The sequence below is a fragment of the Macaca nemestrina genome, chromosome 11 (genome assembly GCF_043159975.1).
Source record: "Macaca nemestrina isolate mMacNem1 chromosome 11, mMacNem.hap1, whole genome shotgun sequence".
Taxonomy (NCBI): Eukaryota; Metazoa; Chordata; class Mammalia; order Primates; family Cercopithecidae; genus Macaca; species Macaca nemestrina.
In genome coordinates this window covers 56,228,866-56,256,193 of record NC_092135.1, presented here as the reverse complement: position 1 = coordinate 56,256,193, position 27,328 = coordinate 56,228,866, and the positions used below count along the sequence as shown (strand labels likewise).

The following is a 27,328-nucleotide window of genomic DNA, read 5'->3' as shown; positions in this document are numbered from 1 at the left end:
AAAGAATAAGCAGAGTCCCTTGCAATAGCCAACACTGTTACTTATCCTAGGTATAAGGTGAAATAGAAAAACAGAAGCAAAAACGGCCAAGAGCATCGTAACTTGATAGCCCGACAAGTACAAATATCACTGGAACAAATAAAGTTGTAGATACTGAATTTTTTTTAAAAGGCAAGTTCATAAGCATAAAAAACTTAAAACTGGTTGCGCAAGATTAACTACTCTGCATGTGGACACGTGTGCCAATCCCAGTAGTTAACCTGGAGACAAACATCCTTAAATCCAATTAACTATACTGAATGCAAAATTCAAAGTTTGTGTTTACGCAGGTCCTCTAAAACCTAAATATGAAATTATTTCTTTTCAATGCACCGGGAAAATCTACTGTAATGACACGAGTCAGGCACACTTGGATCAACATTACCATACCTAAGACTTATCTTTTCCACTATTCCTTCCAACGTCTGAATATGCAAATGCTTACCTACTCGAATTTATTCACTAACTACATTAAAATGATATTTACTATCATGACTTTTTCTAAACTCACATGGCATTTGCAGTTAACTGTAATACAGCTTCCTCAGAATGCCCAAATAGAAAATATTTTGTTCGGTGTTGTGATGGCTGTGACATAATATAACTAAATTAGTTTCTCTGCTACTACTTCAAATTTTAATTGAACTTTTGATCATACTTTAATGGATAATCTCATACCTATCTGTGAAATTCCTTGTGTTATAATTACTTTCAATACTTTAAACTATAGCTCCTACCACAGTTTTACAGTGTTCTTTTCTATATTTATTTAGATTTTTACTAAGAGAATTAACATCATGGTGTTATGATTATAATTGCATATAAAGCTTTTTCTAGCAGACCACTGATTAGCTCTAAAGTCAAAGAAGTAATTAGCAATTCAAAAATGGCTTTCCAGAGACAAGAACAAAGCAAAAGGAGCTACTAACAATCATTATGTTATAATCCAGAGGACAAATTGTCTACTAGAAAGATTCCAGTGATCACAACACTGTGACTTTGTCTCAGGAAAGTGTCTTCAGATATCCAGAGGGGAAAGAACATCATCCAAAGATGTGGTGGAAACTTCAGTTAACACAGAGATGAAGCCTTAAGAGCATGCAATATATCTACATACTGGGAAACAGGGTGACACTGTGGCTGGCTATTTATAAAGGACCACAGTTTATCCCTATGGATCACTTCTCCCTGCAAAACAAACTGTGCCTTAATTATTACTTATTTAAAATTATATTTTTATGGAGCTATGCAGTACCTGACACAGAAAAATAATCATATAAGGAAGCATTTATTTGAGGTTTAATATAAAATCATACAAATAAAATGTGTGTAACCCCAAATCCACATTGAGTCATAACATAAATAGCAAAGGACAAAGTAAAAACAAAGAACATGAATTGGCAGCTATATACAGTTGGACACAATTGTGTCTTGTACACTAGAAAGTGTTTTACAAAATAATCATCTGAGATCAACAAAAGACCAATCTTCAATGTCATCCTGCAAGATGGGTTATTTTAGCATCTCCTCCTGTTTTCTCCAATGTCCTCCTTTAGTATGACTGATAACTGTTTTGGTGATTGCCACCCCCTGGAGATGCCTTGCGATAAATGCTCTTTTGGCCACTATAGTCTGCATACACCTGTGCATAGTCATGGTTCCTGTAGTTATACCCAGCATGATCATATCTGCCATAGCCACTACAGTTTTGATCACCCCATAGGCACTATTGTAATTCCCATATCCAAGATCATAGTAGTCACTAGATCATTGATTCCAGTTATGTCCTGACCTTGGTCACGACCCCCTAGGGCCCCCTCATTCACTGGTTGCAGCACCTGTTCTTCCTTTTTGTTTTGGTGTTGCAGCTTCCATACCTCTTTGGGTTGTGCACCTTTGATTTCACACTTCCCAGAACCAATTTGATAATAATCTGCTGTCTAACCATTTCTTTACTGGCTCTTCATCTGTATATGTGAGAAAACAAAATCTTCTTCTTTATTTGTTTTTGTATCCATGGGAATTTCAATATTTTCAAACTTCACAAAGCATCCAATATATTCTTTAATTTGTTTTACAGAAGTATCTGGGCTCAATCCACCTGAAAAACCATTTTGGCAGGATTTTTCCCTTTTTTTAACATTATTATACTTTAAGTGCTAGGGTACATGTGCACAACGTGCAGGTTTGTTACATATGTATACATGTACCATGTAGGTGTGCTGCACACATTAACTCATCATTTACATTAGCTATATCACCTAATGCTATCCCTCCCCCCTCCCCCGACCCTATGACAGGCCCCAGTGTGTGATGTTCCCCTTCCTGTGTCGAAGTGTTTTCATTGTTCAATTCCCAGCTATGAGTGAGAACATGTGGTGTTTGGTTTTCTGTCCTTGCAATAGTTTGCTGAGAATTATGGTTACCAGCTTCATCCATGTCCCTACAAAGGACATGAACTCATCCTTTTTTATGGCTGCATAGTATTCCATGGTGCATATGTGCCACATTTTCTTAATCCAGTCTGTCACTGATGGACATTTGGGTTGGTTCCAAGTCTTTGCTATTGTGAATAGTGCCACAATAAACATACGTGTGCATGTGTCTTTATAGCAGCATGATTTATAATCCTCTGGGTACATACCCAGTAATGGGATGGCTGGGTCAAATGATATTTCTTGTTCTAGATCCTTGAGGAATCACCACACTGTCTTCCACAATGGTTGAACTAGTTTACAGTCCTACCAACAGTGTAAAAGTGTTCCTATTTCTCCATATCCTCTCCAGCACCTGTTTTTTCCTGACTTTTTAATGATCACCATTCTGATTGGTGTGCGATGGTATCTCATTGTGGTTTTGATTTGCATTTCTCTGATGACCAGTGATGATGCATATTTTTTCATGTGTCTGTTGTCTGCATAAATGTCTTATTTTGAGAAGCATCTGTTCATATCCTTTGCCCACTTTTTGATGGGGTTGTTTGATTTTTTTCTTGTAAATTTGTTTAAGTTCTTTGTAGATTCTGGATATTAGTCCTTTGTCAGATGGGTACATTGCAAAACTTTTCTCCCATTCTGTAGGTTGCTTGTTCACTCTGATGGTAGTTTCTTTGATGTGTACAAGCTCTTTAGTTTAATTAGATCCCATTTGTCAATTTTGGCTTTTGTTGCCATTGCTTTTGGTGTTTTAGACATGAAGTTCTTGCCCATGCCTATGTCCTGAATGGTATTGCCTAGGTTTTCTTCTAGGGTTTTTATGGTTTTAGGTCTAACATTTAAGTCTTTAATCCATCTTGAATTAATTTTTGTATAAGGTGTAAGGAAGGGATCCAGTTTCGGCTTTCTACATATGGCTAGCCAGTTTTCCCAGTACCATTTATTAAACAGGGAATCCTTTCCCCATTTCTTGTTTTTGTCAGGTTTGTCAAAGATTAGATGGTTTTAGATGTGTGGTATTATTTTTGAGGGCTCTGTTCTGTTCCATTGACCTATATGTCTGTTTTGGTACCAGTACCATGCTGTTTTGGTTACTGTAGCCTTGTAGTATAGTTTGAAGTCAGGTAGCGTGATGCCTCCAGCTATGTTCTTTTGGCTTAGGATTGTCTTGGCAATGTGGGGTGTTTTTTGGTTGCATATGAACTTTAAAGGAGTTTTTTCCAATTCTGTGAAGAAAGTCATTGGTAGCTTGATGGGGATGGCATTGAATCTATAAATTACCTTGGGCAGTATGGCCATTTTCACTATATTGATTCTTCCTATTCATGAGCATGGAATGTTCTTCCACTTGTTTGTGTCCTCTTTTATTTTGTTGAGCAGTGGTTTGTAGTTTTCCTTGAAGAGGTCCTGCACATCCCTTGAAAGTTGGATTCCTAGGTATTTTTTCTATTTGAAGCAATTTTGAATGGGAGTTCACTCATGATTTGGCTCTCTGTTTGTCTCTTATTAGTGTATAGGAATGTCTGTGATTTTTTTCCACATTGATTTTGTATCCTGAGACTGTGCTGAAGTTGCTTATCAACTTAAGGAGATTTTGGGCTGAGACGATGGGGTTTTCTAAATATATAATCATGTCATCTGCAAACAGGGACAATTTGACTTCCTCTTTTCCTAATTGAATACCCTTTATTTCTTTCTCCTGCCTGACTGCCCTGGCCAGAGCTTCCAACACTATGTTGAATAGGAGTGGTAAGAGAGGGCATCCCTGTCTTGTGGCAGTTTTCAAAGGGAATGCTTCCAGTTTTTGCCCATTCAGTATGATATTGGCTGTGGGGTTTTCATAAATAGCTCTTATTATTTTGAGATACGTCCCATTAATACCTAACTTACTGAGAGTTTTCAGCATGAAGGGTTGTCTTTGGTTCTGTTTATGTAATGGATTACGTTTATTGATTTGTGTATGTTGAACCAGTCTTGCATCCCAGGGATGAAGCCCACTTGATCATGGTGGATAAGCTTTGTGATGTGCTGCTGGATTTGGTTTGCCAGTATTTTATTGAGAATTTTTGCATCAATATTCGTCAGGGATATTGGTCTAAATTTCTCTTTTTTTGTGTGTGTCTCTGCCAGGCTTTGGTATCAGGATGATGCTGGCCTCATAAAATGAATTAGGGAGGATTCCCTCTTTTTCTATCGAGTGGAATAGTTTCAGAAGGAATGGTACCAGCTCCTCCTTGTACCTCTGGTGGAATTTGGCTGTGAATCCGTCTGGTCATGGACTTTTTTTGGTTGGTAGGCTATTAATTATTGCCTCAATTTCAGAGCCTGTTATTGGCCTATTCAGAGATTTAACTTCTTCCTGGTTTAGACTTGGGAGGGTGTATGTGTCCAGGCATTTATGCATATCTTCTAGATTTTCTAGTTTATTTGCATAGAGGTGTTTATAGTATTCTCTGATGGTAGTTTATATTTCTGTGGATCAGTGGTGATAACCCCTTTATCATTTTTATTATGTCTATTTGATTCTCCTCTCTTTTCTTCTTTATTAGTCTTGCTAGCGGTCTATCAATTTTGTTGATCTTTTCAAAAAACCAGCTCCTGGATTCATTGATTTTTTGAAAGGTTTTTTTGTGTCTCTATCTCCTTCAGTTCTGCTCTGATCTTAGTTATTTCTTGCCTTCTGCTAGCTTTTGAATGTGTTTGCTCTTGCTTTTCTAGTGCTTTTAATTGTGATGTTAGGGTGTCAATTTTAGATCTTTCCTACTTTATCTTGTGGGAATTTAGTGCTATAAATTTCCCTCTACACACTGCTTTAAATGTGTCGCAGAGATTCTGGTATGTTGTATCTTTGTTCTCATTGGTTTCAAAGAACATCTTTATTTCTGCCTTCATTTCATTATGTACCCAGTAGTCATTTAGGAGCAGGTTGTTCAGTTTCCATAGAGTTGAGTGGTTTTGAGGGAGTTTCTAATCCTGAGTTCTAGTTTGATTGCACTGTGGTCTGAGAGACAGTTTGTTATAATTTCTGTTCTTGTACATTTGCTGAGGAGTGCTTTACTTCCAACTATGTGGTCAATTTTGGAATGAGTGTGATGTGGTGCTAAGAAGAATGTATATTCTGTTGATTTGGGGTGGAGAGTTCTGTAGATGTCTATTAGGTCTGCTTGGTGTGAAGCTGAGTTCAATTCCTGGATATCCTTGTTAACTTTCTGTCTCGTTGATCTGTCTAATGTTGACAGTGAGGTGTTAAAGCCTCCCATTATTATTGTGTGGGAGTCTAGGTCTCTTTGTAGGTCTCTAAGGACTTGCTTTATGAATCTGGGTGCTCCTGTATTGGGTGCATATATATTTAGTATAGTTAGCTCTTCTTGTTGAATTGATCCCTTTACCATTATGTGATGGCCTTCTTTGTCTCTTTTGATCTTTGTTGGTTTAACGTCTGTTTTATCACAGACTAGGATTGTAACCCCTGCTTTTTTTGTTTTGCATTTGTTTGGCAGATCTTCCTCCATCCCTTTATTTTGAGCTTATGTGTGTCTCTGCATGTGAGATGGGTCTCCTGAATGTGGCACACTGATGGGTCTTGATTCTTTATCCAATTTGCCAGTCTGTGTCTTTTAATTGGAGCATTTAGCGCATTTACATTTAAGGTTAATATTGTTGTGTGAATTTGATCCTGTCATTATCATGTTAGCTGGTCATTTTGCTCATTAGTTGATGCAGTTTCTTCTTAGCATTGATGATCTTTACAATTTGGCATGTTTTTGCAGTGGGTGGTAACGGTTGTTCCTTTCCATGTTTAGTGCTTCCTTCAGGAGCTCTTGTAAGGCAGGCCTGGTGGTGACAAAATCTCTCAGCATTTGCTTATCTATAAAGGATTTTATTTCTCCTTCACTTATGAAGCTTAGTTTGGCTGGATATGAAATTCTGGGTTGAAAATACTTTTCTTCAAGGATGTTGAATATTGGCCCCCACTCTCTTCTGGCTTGTAGAGTTTCTGTCGAGAGATCCACTCTTAGTCTGATAGGCTTCCCTTTGTGGGTAACCTGACCTTTTTCTGTCTGCCCTTAACATTTTTTCAACTTTGGTGAATCTGACAATTATGTGTCTTGGAGTTGCTCTTCTCAAGGAGTATCTTTGTGGCATGCTCTGTATTTCCTGAATTTGAATGTTGGCCCACCTTGCCAGATTGGGGAAATTCTCCTGGATAGTATCCTGAAAAGTGTTTTCCAACTTGGTTCCATTTTCCCTGTCACTTTCAGGTATACCAATCAGATGTAAATTTGGTCTTTTCACATAGTCCCATATTTCTTGGAGGCTTTGTTTGTGTCCTTAAAAGGACTCTTTTTTCTCTAAACTTCTCTTCTCGCTTCATTTCATTCATTTGATCTCAATCGCTGATACCCTTTCTTCCAGTTGATCAAATTCGCTACTGAAGCTTGTGCATTCATCACATAGTTCTTGTGCCATGATTTTCAGCTCCATCAGGTAATTTAAGGACTTCTCTATACTGGTTATTCTAGTTATCCTTCCATCTAATCTTTTTTCAAGGTTTTTAGCTTCTTTGCAATGGGTTCAAACATCCTCCTTTAGCTCAGAGAAGTTTGATTGTCTGAAGCCTTCTTCTCTCAACTTGTCAAAGTCATTCTCCGTCCTGCTTTGTTCCATTGCTGGTGAGGAGCTGCGTTCCTTTGGAGGGGGAGAGGTGCTCTGACTTTTAGAATTTTCAGCTTTTCTGCTCTGGTTTCTCCCCATTTTTGTGGTTTTATCTACCTTTGGTCTTTGTTGATGGTGATGTACAGATGACGTTTTGGTGTGGATGTCCTTTCTGTTTGTTAGTCTTCCTTCTAACAGTCAGGACCCTCAGCTGCAGGTCTGTTGGAGTTTGCTGGAGGTCTACTCCAGACCCTGTTTGCCTGGGTATCACCAGCGGAGGCTGTAGAACAGTGCATATTGCAGAACAGCAAATGTTGCTGCCTGATCCTTCCTCTGGAAGCTTCATCTCAGAGGGCCACCCGGCCGTGTGAGGTGTCAGTCGGTCCCTATCGGGGCTCCTCAGACAGTAGGTGCAGGACAGTGGGTGCAGCCCACTGAGCGAGAGCCGAAGCAGGGTGAGGCATCACCTCACCTGGGAAGCACAAGGGGTCAGGTAATTCCCTTTCCTAGCCAAGGGAAGCTGTGACAGACCTGGAAAATCGGGTCACTCCCCCCAAGTACTGCACTTTTCCAATGGTCTTAGGAAACGGCACACCAGGAGATTATATGCTGCACCTGGCTTGGAGGGTCCCACGCCCACGGAGCCTCACTCATTGCTTGCACAGCAGTCTGAGATGGAATTGCAAGGCAGCAGCAAGGCTGTGGGAGGGGCGCCCGCCATTGCTGAGGCTTGAGTGAGTAAACAAAGCAGCTGGGAAGCTCAAACTGGGTGGAGCCCACCTCAGCTCAAGGACACCTGCCTGCCTCTGTAGACTCCACCTCTGGCGGCAGAGCATAGCTGAACAAAAGGCAGCAGAATTCTGCAGACTTAAATGTCCCTGTCTGACAGCTTCAAAAAGAGTAGTGGTGGTTCCCCCAGCATGGAGATTCTTTCCCTTTTAAAGCTTTGGTCGTCTTGGAGTCTATCAATTTGCCATCCAGTTTGTGTTCTTTCAGTTCCAAAGCATTATCAACACTAGCAGTGTCTCTGAAAAGCACAAATCCAAATCCCTTTATCTCCCAGGGATTGGATCTGTTTTAATTGTACAGTCTACAACTTCCCCAATTTGAGATAAGTATTCAGTCACATCTTTTTTGCTTTTATCCCAGCTCAAACCTCCAATACACATTTTACTATCATTTTGCTGATTCTTGCTTGCATTGATCTTGGGTCCCTCTATGAATTCTGTTGCTGTATTTGTTCGTGTCCTCCATAGTGGAGGAGTTGTCAGCAGAGAGGTGCTGGCATGCAGTCTGGGTTGCTGCAGTAGTGGTGGCAGAGCAACTATTTCTGTATCTAATGTGGTTAAAAGATTCACCTCCTGGTTCCAGTTTTTCTTTCTAGGAGTGGGACAATTTTTCTTTCTAGTGGGGGGAAAGGCCTACTTTCAAAATATTACAGCTTTCAACTGTATAGATTGTATATTTTCACAAAGGGGATGGTTATCCAGTTTCTAATGAGGGAAATGGGCCTGTAGAGGTAGTTCTGACATCTATCTCCTTTCACACACATACTCCTGATCACCATAGACTTAAGTGGTCAATGTATTTTTATTGTTTGGCTTAGCTGCCTTTTATTATCTCATATGTTCCTAGCTCTATGTTTAGTGCTTTAGAGTGTTACTAATCTCCAAAACAAGCATACAAACATTACTAATCCTATTTTACAAGTTAAAAAATTGAGAGCCAGACAAATTAAGCAAATTGTTCAAAGCGATAGTTAGTAAGTGGCAAGGCCAGTATCTCTGAAGCACCAAAAGCGATATATACCCTTCCTACTACTTCTTCATGAGCTAATTCCTGGTTTTATCATGGAAAATTGAGAGTTGACTTCACATTTGGCTGTTTCCTGGTCTTTGTGACATAAAATTCAATTCTAAAAAAAGGTTTTTTAAAACTTCTATGACTCATTCTTAATATAACCTTTCCATAGTAATTAAATTTTCATAGAGCTATTTGATGACTTTTTAAAATTAGGCATCATGATTTTTAATTCTTTGGAAGTCAGTAGAATTATTTTGATGCTTGCTTGTTTCCAAATATTAAAAGCTGAGTAATTTAAGCCTGTGAGCTCAATCAGTTAGAACATGATCTTGGTATTGATCATCATACAATTCTATTGATGTCCCACAGAAAAAACCCAGTCCAAAGCTAAACATAATGCTACTCCTGGCACACATTTGGGTTATTATCTTCTCTAATTATAAAATGCAGCATGGAAAGCCAACTGTATTTCTGCTTCTATATCACCCTAAAAAATGGAATAGGGGTGATTTTTATACTTTCTTTCACTCTTCTAAAAGTTGCAATTTTGTTTTCTGTTAGCATGCGCATATTGATTCACTCATTTGTTCATTAAAACATGTTTATTGTATACTTTCTAAATGCCAGGCATTATTCTAAGAGATATATGATAAACAAGACAGAAAACATGTTTGCCCCGTAGAGCTTCTATTCTAGTGGGGAAAGACAGACAAGTAACCAAAAAAAAAAAAAAAAGAAAAAAAATAGTGATAATTGTAAGATGATATAACAGAGTGCTCTGAAAAAAGCAGTTGGGGATTGGGGATGTTATTTTGGGCAGGATTGTCACATATTGTCACATAAGATCTTCTGGTAGATGTGACTTTTGAACCAAGACCTGAACTATGAGAAGGAACTAGCCATTTGGGAACTACTTCCCAAACAAATGCAACAGACTTGGAGGCAGAAATGAACTTGGGAGGTACCAGGAACAGAAAGAAGGTGTTACTAGCATAGTTTTTAAGGCTGGAAGAGGAGGCAGAGGCCAGACCTTGAGGATTTAAAATAAATTTAATTTTTCCATCAGTTTCTTCTGAAATGACATTACTGATATTATTATATTGGCCTTAGAGTTAGTTTTGCCTTCTTGATACTGTTATGCCAGAGAGAAAATCATATCTTATCATAAAATTTTAGAATGGAAAGATTTCTTAGAAATTACCTAGTCCAACCCCTTCATTTTAGAGATATGGCAATTTGAGCCCAGAAAAGTTAAGTGACTTGTAGGAGGTTAATCAGCAAGGCTAGATAAGCTAGGATTTGAGCCCAGGCTTTAGTATTAGAGGGTACGATGTTCTTTCCGTAAAACTAATTTAAAAAAAAAACACACTCAAGGGATTTTTAAATTTATGGTGTTTTAATGGCTCTCTTATTACCTATTTGATTTTTTTAAAAAAATAAATTACTATAATTTAACCAGTATTTAAATATAGTTGTTTTAGATTTGAACTATGCATATTGTAAAAAAATCATTTGCCAAAGTTTTATAAGAGCAGAATGATGCAAAAATTGGCTTAGTATCCATCTTTTAATTGCCTTTAATTGTACCACCTGCTGAGATTCTTAACTTGGTGTCTTTATACCTCGGGGGATCCACAAATGGGCTTCAGGGTTCCATTAACCCTTTGAAAAAATGTACAATGTTTTACACACCTGTGATTATCCTCTGAGGAATAGACAACAAGACAGAATTACACAAGCTTAATTTATAGGGGAGTGCATGTGGAGGGCAAAAGAGAGGGAGGAGGAATAGAAGGCAAGAGCCTTGAGACCACAAGGCAGGTCTGGCGTCTGTGAAAGGAGAGAGGGGAAGGAGGATTTGGTCGGAGGCATCAGACTGCAGTATAGTTCTAAGAAAGTCTCATCCAAGCTAATGTGGAGTCCCCAAACAAAATTTGCTTATTGGAAGCATCCTATATTGGACAGAAAGGTACAGGTACCATTACCTCTTCCATGCTTAGTTATTGGCTCCAAGCAGCCCTAGGGCAAGTGCTGTGAGCAGTCATGAATCCAAGGGGTAGTAGCTGGGGCTGTCTATCAACTCAGCTCCTGGAAGGAGTTCTATGAAGGATATCTGAGTGGTACACTTCCAGGGCCACCACAGTATGTTTATTTGCACTCCTTTGAGGGAACTATCTGTGGCTGTTGTTACATTTACAAAGTGTTTGGGTTCCAAAGAAAGTTCAGAACAACTGACTATTCAGACACCTTGATATAGTTTGGATTTGTGTCCCTGCCCAAATCTCATGTTGAATTGTAATCCCCAGTGTTGGAGGAGGGAACTGGTAAAAAGTGACTGGGTCATGAGGGTGGAATTCCCTTTTGCTGTTCTTATGATATCGAGTGAGTTCTGACGATATCTGGTTGTTTAAAAGTGTATAGCACCTCTCCCTTTGCTCTCTTCCTCCTGCCCCAGCCATTTAGAATGTGTCTGCCTCCTCTTCTGCCATGATTGTAAGTTTCTTAAGGCATACCTAGCTGTATTTCCTGTACAGCCTGCAGAACCATGAGCCAATTAAACCTCTTTTCTGTATAATTACTCGGTATCAAGTAGTTCTTTATAGCAATGTGAGACTGGGCAAATACAGAAAATTGGTATTGAGAAGTGGGGCATTGCTATAAAGATACCTGAAAATGTGGAAGTGACTTTGAAACTGGGTAAAGACAGAGAGGTTGGAAGAGTGCAGAGGGCTCAGAAAAAGATAGAAAGATGAGGAAAAGCTTGGAATTTCATAGAGACTTGTTAAATTGTTGTGCCCAAAATGCTGATAGTAATATATGGACAATGAGGCTGATGTGGTCTCAGATGGAGATGAGGAACTTATTGGGAACTGGAGCAAAGGTCACTATTGTTAGGCTTTCGCAAAGACAGACAGCATTGTGCCCCAGCTCTAAGGATCTGTGGAACTTTGAACTTGAGAGAGAGAATTTAGGGTATCTGGCAGAAGAAATTTCTAAGCAGCAAAGCATTCAAGATGTGGCCTGGCTTCTTCTAACAGGATATACTCATATGTGTGAGCAGAGATGATCTGAAACTGGAACTTCAAGCTGGCTGCAGAAATTTGCCTAAGTAAGGAGCCAAATGTTAATAGCCAAGAAAATAGGGAGAATGCCTTCAAGTCATTTCAGAGACCTCATGGCCGCCCCTCCCATCACAGCCCTGGAGGCCTAAAAGGGAAGAATGGTTTCCTGGGCTGGGCCCAGGGCCCTGCTGCCCTGTGTAGCCTTGGGACACTGCTCCCTGTGTCCCAGCCCCTCCAGCCCCAGCCATGGCTAAAAGGATCCCAGCTATGTCTCAGGCCACTCCTCCAGGGGGTGTAAGCTACAAGCCTTGAAACTTCCATGTGGTGTTAAGCCTGCAGGTGCACAGAGGACAAAAGCTGAAGCTTGGGAGCCTATGCTTAGATTTCAGAGGATGTATGGAAAATCCTGGATGTGCAGGCAGAAGTCTGCTGAATGGGTGGAGCCCTCATGGAGAACCTCCACTAGGACAGTGCAGAGGGGAAATGTGGAGATGGAGCCCCTACACAGAGTCCCCATTGGGGCACTGCATAGTGGAGCTGTGAGAATAGGGCCATCATCCTCCCGACATCAGTATGACCTGAATGTGAGACATGGAGTCAAAAGAGGTTATTTTAGAGCTTTAAGATTTAGTGACTGCCCTGCTGGGCTTTGGACTTGTACAGGGCTTGTAGTTCCTTTCTTCTGGCAGATTTCTCTCTCTTGGAAAGGGAGTAATGCCTATACCCCCATTGTATTTTGGGAGTAAATAATTTGTTTTAGATTTTACAGGCTCATAGGTGGAAGGGACTTGCCTTGTCTCAGATGAGACTTTGGAATGTGTGGACTTTTGAGTTAATGCTGAAATAAGACTTGGGGGACTGTTGAGAAGAGATGATTGTATTTTGCAATTTGAGAAGGACATGAGATTTGGGAGGGGCCAGGGGAGAATGTTATGGTTTGGATTTGTACCCCTGACCAAATCTCATGTTGAATTGTAATCCCTAATGTTAGAGGAGGGGTCAAGTGGGAGGTGATTGGATCAAGGGGGTGCACTTACCCCTTGCTGTTCTCATGATAGTGAGTGAGTTCTTATGAGATCTGATTGTTTAAAAGTGTATAGCACCTCACCCTTCACTCTCTTCCTCCTGCTCCAGCCATGTAGAATGTGTCTGCTTCCCCTTTGCCTTCTGCCATGATTGTAAGTTTCCTGAGGCCTCCCTAGCCATGCCTCCTGTACAGCCTGCAAAACCATGAGCCAATTAAGCTTCTTTTTTTAAAAATGAATTACTAAGTCTCAGGCAGTTCTCTGTAGCAATGTGAGAATGGACAAATATACACTTAAATAGTTAAATTATGGCCCCAAACTATGGACTCAAATTTGTCACCTTGAGTTTGGTAAGTAATACATACCAAATCATTGCTAATTGTGATACTGTTGCCATTATCTCTTTATGGGTGACAGAGACATTTATACTTTTTACATTCATATCTATCTCAATGAAAGCAAGGAGTGTCAGACTACTGGCTCTAGGTTTATACCACAGGGTATGGATGTACCTATTTTTCCTTAGGAGAAATGCTAAAGTTTCAGATCATGGATGATGGAAACCAAATTTCTGGATTAATGTCATCATTCTGGCACTGACTGACTGCTTGACTATAGCAAATTACTTCATCCCTCTGTCTTACATTTCTCATTTCTAACATTGCACATAATCATAATAGTGTCTGCCTTCTGGAATTGTGGGAAGGATTCAATGAGATGATTTCCAGAAAGCTCCTCATATTGTGCCTAGCACACATTATTCTTATGGTGATAGGCTATTGGGCATTGGGCATTGCAGTTTGTCCCACTTGAGCAAATTCAGCACTCTAAAATGTGAACTTTGGGAGTGAATGAATGGATTAAGCTCTGATCCTATGTGATCCTACAAGCTGCAGAAAAATCCTATGAAAACTTGGCTCTTCTAACATATTTGAAAACTTTTTTAGTAAAACAGTAGTGTTTCTGGTTTGGTAAGATTTGAGGAGATACTTAATTTTTTCTTTGGGCTTATTTGTATTTTTAATTATAAAATTATGCATTATTTGTATAATTAAACATTTTAGATTTTATGCCTATTTAACACATCTGTTTTTAAAGCAAGTTAGAGCTATAAAGATGATTTTACATAGAAGTGGATTATTTCATAATATATTACTATTACTGTTGTTGCACATATGTTTTAAAAGTTTTCAGATTTCCCCTAGAGAGCTTGACCTTTATTGATGTATCACTTTCTGTTTGGGTGACACTGCCTTTTCTCCTTTAACAACTTCCTTGATTTATCTCAGTCTGTTTTTTCTGTAATTCCTTTTAAATTTCCTATCTTCTTGGTATAGCTACTTTTCACTATTTCTGGTATAAATATTTTAGTAAGGCAGATATGATAAAAATTTGAAATATTAAATAAGCACTCACAAGTTATTTAGTCCAGTGGTAGCAAATTATAGCCCAAGGAACAAATCTGGCCAGCAGCCTATTTTTGTTATTAGAATCATGCTTTTAAAATTACACATTGGCTATACAGCTCTCATGCTACACAACTGAGTTGAATAGTTACAACAGAGACTGAATGACAAGCAAAGAAGAAAATATTTACTGTCTGTCCTTCTACAGAAAAAGTTTGCAAACACCTGATTTAGTTTCCTCGAAATAAAAAAAAAAAAGGCAAGAGAAAAAAATGTTCTAGAGCAAGATACTTCTTTGAGGGTAGGAACTGTGTCTTACTCATCACTTTATCCTTAGTAGCTAACCTACAGCCAGGCTTATTTATATGAGATAATAATCAAATATTTGTGGAACTGAGTTGACTATGGTTTTACTTTACATTAATTTTAAAAATTAAATGGCTTAAATTAAAAAGAGATTTCTTCCCAGTATGTTTTTATTAAAATGGCACTGTAGAGTAAACTAGCTGGGCTAGCCCACTGAAGTGACCATTATAAACAATCTCTCTGGGGTGATTTGTAATACACTGGACAAACATTCCTTTTGTGAAAAAAAAAAAAAACCAAACTATTAGTTTAATGGGATAATATGTTTGAGAGAGACTGCTTGACCACCTTCTGCTTCTTTTAACATTTTGCTTTTTATACTAAGGCTCCTTTATAATTTCTTAATACTTTAGGGATGAAAACTCATCAAATTACTAAACTCAAATGCATTTTTTACAAATATTTTCTGTAAGTTTATTTTAGCACCTTGTTTGGAAAAATTGTTGAGGTAGTAAAACCTTTGTATGTGGCTACATGTGAATTACAAAATTAATTTTTAACACTTATATTGCTATAAAGGTCAAAATGTTTTAAACAATTATAATTTATTAATCATTTGTATTATGCAGAATTTCACAAAGTAACAAACCTAGCATTAAGTGGATAATTGCTATGTTAAAATTGTTAAAATTGGGGCATAGATTTCTTGTTTTCTGTTTGTAATCCATTTGTTTTTGTTTGATAAACAAGGACATCAATTATTAATAACTTTGGCAGTTTTCCATAAAGTGCTTCCTATTGATAGAAATAATCTTAGATATTTCTTTCAAAAAATTCCTATGCCTCTCTCTTTTAAATTCTGATTCAGTATTTGTGGGCTGGAACTGGGGAATTTTCATCTTTAGAATACAAGCACTCTGAGTTATTCACATCATGAGAGGAGTTTAGGAAATGTTGATATAAAGAATACCTTCATGGGAGTGATGTCACCAAGATGACAGACTAGGAGTCCATTCCTCATCTCCTTCTAAAACAATGACTTACTATCCACAGATGAAAATAGCTCTAGGAGAGTTTTAGAGTACAATTTAAAAGCTACAGCAACCCAAGGAACACAACAACTGGGGATAGGCACATAGAAAAGCACCAGAAACAATTTATCTGTGTTATCCCATCACTTAGGCCACCACAACTCAGTGCCAAAAAGTTTCCTTGGCTGAAACTTCCTGATGTAGTGGAAAAGGAAAGCAGGACAACCCCCGTAATCGTCACCATCACAGACCCTTCAGCTTTTCAGCCAAGGATCCCTACAGCTTTTGTCAGTAAAACCCCAGCTGACAGAGCTGCACAGAGCCCACACCACTGCACCACCCCAAGCCAGAACTGCCTCTGTGACCCTTGGAGCTGGAGCCACTGCACTACTCCCAGCGCCAACACTGATGCACACCTATGCCCCTGACCTGATTCCACTGTGCACTCATGCACCCAGCACTGCTGCACATCCCACCCAGTTAGTACCCTTGCAGACACTCACAGGTGAAGGCCTCTCCCCACCGAAGCCAGATCATAAAGTATAGAAGAAGTAACTCCTTCAAATGCACAGACACCAACACAAGACTATAAGGAATGTGAAAAATCAGGGAAACATGATACCATCAAAGGAAAACAATAAATTTTTAGTAATTGACCCCAAAGAAATGGGGATCTACAAATTGCCTGACAAAAGATTTAAAATAATTTGTTTAAAAAAGCTTGATGTGCAACAGGAGAACACAATTAGACAACTTAATGAAATTAGTAAAACAATACATAAACAAAATGAGTTCAACAAAGGAATAGAAATAACAATGAAGAACGAAACAAATTCTAGAGTGCTTTCCGGTGCTTTTCTATATGCGTATCCCCAGTTGTTGTGCTCCTTGGGTTACTGTAGCTTTTAAATGTACTCTAAAGCTCTCCTAGAGCTATTTTCATCTGTGGATAGTAAGTCATTGTTTTTGAAGGACATGAGGAATGGGACTCCTAGTCTGTCATCTTGGTGACATCACTCCCATGAAGGTATTCTTTAAATCAACATTTCCTAAACTCTTCTCATGATGTGAATAACTCAGTGCTTGTATTCTAAAGATGAAAATTCCCCAGTTCCAGCCCACAAATACTGAATCAGAGTTTAAAAGAGAGACGCATAGGAATTTTTTGAAAGAAATATCTCAGATTATTTCTATCAATAGGAAGCACTTTATGGAAAATTGCCAAAGTTATTAATAATGGAATGAATGAAATGCAATAGTTTCTACAGCAAACTCAATCAAGCAGAAGAAACAATCAGGGAATTTAAATACAAGTTACTTGAAGTTATTTAGTCAGAGAAGGAAAAGAAAAAAGAATGAGAAAGAGTGAAAGAAGCCTTCAGGATTTATGGTACATTTTCAAGTGAACCAATATACAAATTATCAGAGTCATAGGGAAGGAGAAGAGAGAGAAAGAATAAGGCAAAAAGCTTACTTAAAGAAATAATGACTGAAAACTTCCTAAATCTGGGATAGGAAATAGATGTCCAGATTTTAGAAACCCAAAGGACTCCAAATAGCTTGAACATAAAGAGGTCTACTCTGAGGCACATTATAATTGTAAAAAGTCAAAGACAGACAATTTTGAATGCAAACAGAAAAGGAATCACATATAAGAGAATTCCATAAGTATACCAGTAGACTTCTTAGCAGAAACCTTGCAGCTCAGAGAAAAGTGGGATGGTATATTCAAAGTACTAAAAGAAAAAAAAAATGCAAACCAAGATGATACCTTGCAAAACTATCCTTTAAAAATAAAGGAGTAGTTAGAGTAGTTCTCAGACAGACAAAAACTGAGGGGTTTGTCATCACTAGATTTTCTTTTTTTTTTTTTTCCTGGTTTTTTTTTTATTATTATACTTTAAGTTCTAGGGTACATGTGCACAACGTGCAGGTTTGTTACATATATATACATGTGCCATGTTGGTGTGCTATACCCATTAACTCATCATTTACATTAGGTCATCACTAGATTTTCCTTTGAAAAATGCTTAAGGGAATTCTTCAATTTCAAACAAAAATATGCTAAACAGCCACATAAAAGCATATGAAAGCATAAATCTCACTAATAAAGATAAATATATAGACAACAAATAATTTAACATGATAATGGTGGTGTAAATTTTAACCCTAATATTAAAGTTAAAAGACAAAATATTTGTTAATGGATACACAATACAAAAAGAAGTAAACTCTGACTGTAAGAACACACTGTGTGTATGTGAGGGGTGATAAAAGTATAGAGATTTTATATGTGATTGAAGTTGTTATCAACTTAAAATAAATGAATACAAGATATTTTTTGCAAGCCTCAAGGTAACTACAAAGAAAAAAACCTATAATTGATACACAAAACATAAGAGAGAAGGATCAAACCAAATTACTATAAAAATCATCTCGTAACAAAAAAAGACATCAAGAAAGCAAGAAAGGTAGAGAGGCAACTGCAAAACAGACAGAAAGCAACTAACAAAATGACAATAGTTAGTTCTCACTTACCAATAATTACATTAAATATAAATGGATTAAACTTTCTAATAAATGGCTGAATGGATTAAAACCAAGATCTAGCAATATCCTGTCTCCAAGAGACTTACTTTGTTCTTAAGCATACACATAGGTTGAAAATGAAAGGTTGGAAGAAAATATTCCATGCAAATAGTAACTGAAGAAGAGCGGGGGTGGCTACACTTATGTTAGACAAAATAGACTTTAAATCAAAAACTGTTCTAGAGGAGGTCATTGTATTAGTCTGTTTTCACACTGCTGATAAAGACATACCTAAGACTAGGGAAAAAATAATTTTAATGGACTCACAGTTTCATGTGGCTGGGGATGCCTCACAATCATGGCAGAAGGTGAAAGGCACGTCTTACATGGTGGTGGCAACAGAGAATGAGAGCCAAGTGAAAGGGATTTCTTATAAAACCATCAGATCTTGTGAGACTTATTCACTACCACAAGAACAGTATGTTGGAAACTGCCCCCACAATTCACTTATCTCCCACCGGGTCCCTCCCACAATACATGGGAATTACGGGAGTACAATTCAAGATGAGATTTGGGTGGGGACACAGAGCCAAACCATATCATTCTGCCCCTGGCTCTTCCAAATCTCATGTCCTCACATTTAACAACCGATCGTGGCCGGGCACAGTGGCTCACGCCTGTAATCCCAGCACTTTGGGAGGCCGAGGCGAGTGGATCACGAGGTCAGGATATCGAGACCATCCTGGCTAACACAGTGAAACCCCATCTCCACTAAAAAATACGAAATAGTAGCCGGGCGTGGTGGCGGGCACCTGTAGTCCCAGCTACTCGGGAGGCTGAGGCATGAGAATGGCGAGAACCTGGGAGGTGGAGCTTGCAGTGAGCTGAGATTGCGTCACTGCACTCCAGCCTGGGCGACAGAGCGAGAGACTCTGTCTCAAAAAAAAAAAAAAAAAAAATCGTGCCTTCCCAACAGTCCCCCAAAGTCTTAACTCATTTCAGCATTAACTCAAAAGTCCACAGTTCAAAGTCTTATCTGAGAAAAGGCAAATCCCTTCCACCTGTAAGCCTGTAAAATCAAAAGCAAGTTAGTTACTTCCTAGATACAATGGGGGTACAAGCATTGGATAAATACAGCCATTTCAAATAGGAGAAATTGGCTGAAACAAAGGGGCTACAGGCCCCATGCAAGTCCGAAATCCAGCGGGGCAGTCAAATCTTAAAGCTCCAAAATGATCTCCTTTGAGTCTATGTCTCACATCCAGGTCACCCTGATGCAAGAGGTAGGTTCCAATGACCTTGGGCAGCTCCACCCCTATGGCTTTGCAGGGTGTAGCCCCCCTTCTGGCTGCTTTCATGGGCTGTCATTGAGTGTCTGTTGCTTTTCCAGGCTCATGGTACAAGCTGTCAGTGGATCTACCATTCTAGGGTCTGGAGGATGGTGGCCCTTTTCTCACAGCTCCACTAGTCGGTTCCCCAGTAGGAACTCTGTGTAGGGGTTCTGACTCCACATTTCCCTTCTGCACTGCTCTAGCAGAGGTTCTCCATGACAAGGGATACATAACCAGATAAAAATTATATGTGTATATATATAATATATATATATATATATTTCAAACAACTCAACTCACTAGCAAAAGCACAAATAATCCTATGAAAAAATGGGCAAAAATCTGTATAGACATTTCTCAAAAGAAGACACATAAATGGCTAACAAGTATTTGATAAGTTGCTCAACTTTAATAATTATTTGGAAAATGCAGATCTAAACTACAATGAATTATTACCTCACACCAGTTAGAATGGCTATTATCAGAAAGTTGGTGAGGATGTGGAGAAAACAGAACCCTGGACATTATTGGTGGGGATGTAAATTGGTACAGCTATTATGGAAAACAGTAGGTAGTTACCTCAGAAAGTTAAAAATAGAACCACGTGATGATCCAGCAATCCCACTTATGGGTATATATTCAAAGGAAATGAAATCAGTTAACTGCAATATTATTCAGATAGCCCAGATATGGAAACAACCTAAATGTCCATCAATGGATGAATGCATAAAGAAAATGTGGTATATATGTGTGTGTATATATACGTGTGTGTGTGTGTGTGTGTGTGTGTGTGTGTGTGAACATTATCCTTAAAAAAGAAAGACACCCTGTCATTTGTGACTACATGGATGAAACTGTAGGACATTACGCTAAGTGAAATAAACCAGGTACAGAAAGACAAATAAGACAAATGCTTCATGATCTCACTTACATGTGGAATTTAAAATAGTCAGACTCATAGAATTAGAGTGTAGAATGGTGCTTGCCAGGGGCTGGTGGAAGAGGAAATGGGGAAATATTGGTCAAAGGGTACCAAGTTTCAGTTATGCAAGATGAATAAATTCTGGAGATCTAACATACAGCAATGTGACTATAGTTAATAATACTGTATTGTATATTTGAAATTTGCTAAAAGGGTATATATTAAGGGTTCTCACCACAGAAAAGAAAAAAGAAAATGGTTATGTGAGGTGATAGATATATTAATTACATTGTGGTACACATTGTATATATATATCAAAAGATTCAGTTGTATACCTTAAATATTTATAATTTTATCAACTATACTCCAATAAAGCAGAAAAATACTTTCACATTTTCTTAATCATATATAAAGTGTTTTGAAGGAAACTTGAAAGACTTACTTGGATCCATAGTATACTCCCACCAATGAATGGACCATTTTTATATTTATTCAAAGAATTTAGTGTTTGTACTTAAAATAGGCTAAATATTAGATAATTTTATCAGTACTTAGAGTAAGTTTCTTTTAATATTTTAGTAACTGACTCTCCTTCAATATCTTAACCTTATTTGGGTCACAGATTCCCTCTGAGAAGTTGATGAAATCTGTGTGATCTCTCCCCAGGAAAATTAACACATGCAAATTTTGCATATAATTACAAGGCTTCTACAAACTCAGACATACAACAGTGGATTCCAGCCATGAACCAGTTTAAGGTCTATTCTTCAGTTAGGACCCACATTATTTTTAATTTTGCTCTTTGCTAAGTATCTTAGCCTTGCCCTTAACTTTTTTTCTTGCCGGATGCTATATTGCCAAAATTTAATAACTGGTCCAGGGTTCTGGCTGAATATACCTCTCTTTCCAGTTAAATATGACATATGTTACCATTGTACTTCTTTTCCTTAATATGTCAATTTTTAAAATCTCATGTATTGTGGTACAACTCCAGTTTTGGAGAAGCTATAAGAGTAAGAAGTTGACAATTTATTGGGGGAATAATAGAGGGAAAAATACCTTGAGATAGGGTGACTCCTAATAGACTCCTGATCGTGCAATCCAAGAAGGGAGATGCCTGGGGGAAGGAGGTAAGGTGACCAGAAGCTAGCCACAAAAAGCCTAGTGCATACTGGAATCAAAGGGATGAGTTCAGAGAGCTGGCAGCATATGCCCTTGGTCCCTCCCTAGTTTTAGAAATGAGAATTCAGGGAGGAATGAAAACAGCTTGGGTGGCAGATGGCTGCAGAGAAAACTGTTTCAACCCAAATTTGAGGATTGTATCAAAAAGCCCAGGCAGAAATAATTTTATTTTCTTCAAGGTCTTAGAGTTGACATCCGGGGGTAGAAAGAGAAATACTGAGTGGGGAAGAAATGGGAGTAGAGGGGAAAAAAGAGAGAGACAGAGGGAGAGAGAAGCGCAGGAAAGAAGCCACACTTGTATTAATCTATACAAAAGTAGTCTAATTGATTATCTCGTGGAAATGTAAAGTGCCAGGCTGAGCATGGTGGCTCACACCTGTAATCCCTGCACTTTGGGAGGCAGTGGTGGGAGACTCACTGGAGCTCAGGAGTTTAAGACCAGCATGGGCAACATGGCAAAACCCTGTCTCTACAGGTAATACAAAAATTAGCCAAGCATGGTTGTGCCCACCTCTAGTCCCAGCTACTCAGGAGGCTGAGGTGGGAGGATCACCTGAGTCTGGGAGGTCGAGGTTACAGTGAGATGTGATCATGCCACTTCACTCCAGACCCTGCCTCAAAAAAAAAAAAAAAAAAAAAGACAAGAAAAAGAAAAAGAAGTGTAATCTGTTTAACTGGCTGTAACCTCAAGAGTGTGCACTTTAAAATTAGTTACTGAAAGTGTATATGTACTACTTTATGCTTCACTGTGAGAAGAGGAATATTAGAGAAAACGAAAGGGCCAGCGTCTCCCCTGTATGTCAAATTGTCAAGGCTCAGAGCTTACAATAGCCCACAGGACATTTTATTTTGAACTACAAACATACAGATCCAGCCCTCCACTAGGACTTGTGGCCTAGCGAGCACAATGCTGTTGGGATATCAGTGCCCATTTCTCTCCATTGCCATCCCTCTGTGTTAACCCGTTAAAAAGAACTGAATTTCTGCTTAGGCTTCAGGCAGCAGAGGGGATGCGGACAGCCTTTGGGTATGTGTAAGCATATTCAGGTCTCTTGCAAGGCCAGAGCCCCTACAATATTATTCATTTCTAGCATTCCAGCTGTCCATGTAAATGTGAATCTGTGTAGGAAGGTTACAGACCAGCAATTTGGGAGAGATGCAGGTGGAGAGATCAAAAAGGAAGGAGGTACTGGTTCAGCAAGCCATACCACATAGAGCCACCTGACGGTCAATAAGGAGGCAGATGTTTCAGCCAGACTGCTCGTCCATCCAGAAGCTACTTGTAATTTTGATCTTTTCATAAATAATCATAGAAATCATTCCAGAATTATATTTGTATGTATTTATACACATACATTTGTACATGATTCATATACATTTTTCCTATATTCATAAATGCTAGCCATTCTTTCATATGAGTTACTTTAAACTATTACAGTATTCAATGAATGTACTATCCAATAAATGCAATTAATGTCAACAATTCCTATTATGTCTACTCTAACAAAATATGAAACATGTAAATTAGGTAAATCATTAACTTATGTGAGGAATTTTGAAACCATGATCCAATCTTATTGAACTGTTGTTTAATGTTTAATGCTAATTAACCAAACATTTAACACATTTTATTCACATAAATGATTATGCTAAAAATATTTTACACTTATTTTCAATATTTAGCTTTTGCTTTATCTTCTTTTTCAATTTCGGTGAAAATCTGGGCAATAAGATATTGCTGATCAAATATGATTTGTGTCCATGTCTTTATTTGTATCAGTTTAGATTGTCCTCAATTAAGGCTGCTCCATTTCCTTCATTTAGACTTATTGAATGTCACATATTGCCACTAGTAAAGCTTACGGTTATAAGAGGTATACAAGCACTGTATCTTCCTTTGTATTTAAACCCCATATTACTGTTTGCAGGTTCAAGATAATCTGTAGGGCTTTTTATTTTCTTAAAATAGGCAATTTAAAAATTCTATTAATGTTTTGAATATGTAATACTTGATAATGGTTCAAAATTAAAATGTCAGAATGTATACAAGGAGAAGTCTTGGGACTACTCCTTCCCCGTTCCTCTGTTCCTCCTAGCCCCATAAGGAACCATTTTTAGTAGCTTCTTATTAATCATTTCTGTATTTCCTGATGAAAATAAAACACAAATATATGTTCTTATTTTTCTCCCTGTCTTTCAAAAAGAGGTGACGTTTAAACATTCTGCCCACAACGCCTTTTAACCTTGCTGCTGACTTATTTTTCCAGTTGGTAACTTACTTCTTTGCAAAGAGAATTCATTAAATCATCTATGTATGCATTCAGAAGATCTCTATAAAGTTATCAAAATTAACAGGATGATTTTAAATAATTATTAATTGATTCCACTCTTACAAGTTTTCAGAATGGATTGGTTGATTTGCTGGAAACACAGTGCTTGAGGTAAGGACGTCAGAGAGGGAGTCTGATCCTCCCTAGTGACTGGAATGTTCTGGCGCACTATGCAGGTTACTGCCTTCCTGGTTTGATGATCTGGATAACTGCTGAGCTATTTTTTTCATAGTTTAAAAATTAGTTTAATTTCTAGCATAAAAGCTGTGCTAAAGGCACAACATAGGAAAGTATATACAGATGTAAAAAATGATTAAGGATGTTTTACGCTCAATGCAAATTTTAAAAACTTGTAATTTCAAATCTTGTAAAAAGTGATGTTTCAAGAGTTTGAACTGTTTAGAATGCTGAAGAGGAGTTTGATGCTAACAATTATCTCTCGTGTGATCATATCACCAACTAATTACAAAATTGGAAGTTTTTTATTCACTCAAGCACTTTCTCCTTCTCATTGCTAATATTTCTATTCAGGGTCTCTAGGCATCCTCATTCACTAATATGATTTTGTATTTCATGTGTAGCATTAGAACCTTGCTCCCAGTCCTCAGCATTCCATGATACACGACTGTGCTGCACAGACCATGGTTAGGGTGTGCTTCCATCATTGCCACTATGTTGCAAATAGAGCCCCCTTTCAACCTCAGGAGTGCCCTGGATTTGGTGTTAAATTCTGTGGTCACTCTGTGAGATTTGTCAATGATAACAATGACTTTTATTGAGCATTTGCTGTATACCAGGCACTGTGTTAAGGTCTTTGCATGTATTATTTCTTTTATTACTGCATAGAGCATAACTCTTCCATTAGGCAACTGTATTAGAATGCTATTTTACAAAAGGCATTGGGAGCCAAGAGAGGTTAAGTAATTTACCCAAAGTCAAACAGCTAGTAACTGATAAACTGGGACTTGAATTCAGACTTGTTGTATCTGCACAGTAACTGTTTGTGCCTTTGCTGTGTTATGAGAACAAGTCTGTGGCCACCGAACCCGAGTTAGGTTGGTAACAACTTGTGGTGCTGGGACAACTGAGTTTCTTTTGATTGCCTTAAATTTATTCAGCCCATTCATCTGTCAACTAAATAAATACATTCTTTTTCTTTTTATTTTTTAGTAAATGACAAGACAAACAATGTTGTGTGTGTGCGTTTGTGTGTATGTGTGTGTGTTTGAGACAGGACCAATAATCTTGGCAGTGTTATGTTACAATGGCTTTTTAAATTTTGTACTAAATGCCAATTTAATTGTTTAGTTTGATGGGTGCATTAGGAACAGTGGTTCACTGTTTCACTTTGGAAAAGCTGCTCTCTGTCAGGTTTGTGAACAGCTTTATTGTTTAGTTCATATAAAGGTCAGTAGCTCTAAAAATACACACTTTAATGTGTGATGTAATAGACATTTTATATGTGTTGCAGGTACTTTCCCTCAGTGGTTGAAATGAATACCTTTTGTGCCTTCTGGAGAAGATGTCTGTATATATGGTGTGGGAATATGTGTGTATCTGTATATGCACACATCTTGTTTGAAAGCCCTAGTCTTACAAACTTATGAACTGGATTTTTCAATCTCTTTCTTATGAAATATCAACATCTACTGTGAATCTATCATATATCATTGGATTTGACAGACATTTTGACTGTGTAACTTGCAAATATAGGCTTCGGGTTGGAAAAATAAAGAAAAAATATTTGTGATGGATTCTGTTTGATTAAAAAAAATGGAATCAATTGATTCAATTTAGCTTGGAAGCCTAACAGGTGACTTCAACTTCTGCATCTTCAGACCTTTCTCAGCTTTTCCCTTGCTCAATAAACTATTTCTTTTCTCGTGTTTCTTTTCTTAGCTTGAGGAAGTGTTAAGATTTGTTCATTTCAAAACAGATCATTTAAAAATGAAGAAGTCACATTGTTTAGTTCACTGGACTGGGAGCCTTAGAGACATGTTCTATTCTCAGCTCTGGAAAATCTCTTAAAACAAAATCACATGACCTTCAAATAAAGATATTACTCTAGTTTGAGATAGTATACTTTACTTTCTAATCAGCCCTGAAAGCACAGTATTAACTGGAAAGACCTTGGCAAAATTATGCTGTCTAATAGGAAAGTTCCAAATCCTGGCAGAGAATATTCCCTTGAGTTACATTTTTCTACAACTTTTAAAAGTCTCTTCTCAACTGTAATCCTTCACTTCCAATAGGATAATACAAGATTAATATATCTATCATGAGAATGAAGATATTTTGGATGAAGTTATTATAAATCCCTTATGGAAATATTATCACATTATAATCCCCAACTGGAGGCTGGAGTAGTGGTGGTGGAATTAGGGTTATTCTGATCTGTAGCTGGGACTATTGATGATCCCATACCTGATACCTCAGGAAAACGGATCTCTTTAGCTATGTTGGTCCAGGTTCTGATATATCTTTTTTTTTTGACTTTTTTCTCTGTATTTATCAAAGCCAATCTGTATTACAAACAAGGAACAAACAACAACACAAACTTCCTTAATCATATAAGGAAAATTATAAAGAAAAAACAAACCAGGAAACTATGTGGTGAATGACATGAAATTTCTGAACATAGTGCAATGAACAGTACAAAGTATTTGGTTTATGAAAAACTTAACTCTAGTCCTTACCGTTTAACTGATTTTGTACCTTTAAACAATTGAGTTAATCTTTTTGTTCTTTACCTTTAAAATAGGAGAATAACACTTCATATGGCTAGTTTAGGATCAAATGATAACTATGAAAGTACTTTGTAAAAGACAGATGTCAGTTATTGTGTTGATGATACAAGTCCCGCCTATGGGCTATTAGGTACATTAAGTACACAACTCAGTTGTTTTTCTTCACTCTGTGGAAGCCCTAAGGAGATAAATTTCAGATTGTGTGCACTCATGCTTCGTGGGATTCTCACTGTCTACATGGTCATGCTTTTCTTCTGGTCTGTTCTTTGGTTCTGTAGCTGAGGTCTGGGCTGCTCTGCTCTGGCCACAGTTTACACTCCATTTCCGCTTTGCAACAATTCTGCTATTTTCTCCCTGTCATCTCCTTTGCCCTGCCCTCTCCCTCATTCCCAAAAAGAAAGGCTTGTCTTGCTTGAGTCAGAATCAACTTCAGGACATTTCCTTTTTCCCTCTGACATTTTCTAGCTTCAAGTCTTTTTTTATTTTTATTTTCATTTTTCTACTCTTTATACTTATTTTTTATT

General features: G+C 37.9%; 1 protein-coding gene and 1 pseudogene across 5 annotated transcripts in view; one reads left to right on the top strand and one right to left on the bottom strand.

Moving 5' to 3' along the window:
• The window catches only part of LOC105493206 (coiled-coil domain containing 148), a 285,928-nt gene that overhangs the window by 22,868 nt on the left and 235,732 nt on the right, over positions 1-27,328 (top strand). The window lies entirely within an intron of this gene.
• LOC112428772 (heterogeneous nuclear ribonucleoprotein D-like) lies at positions 1,592-8,384 on the bottom strand (annotated as a pseudogene).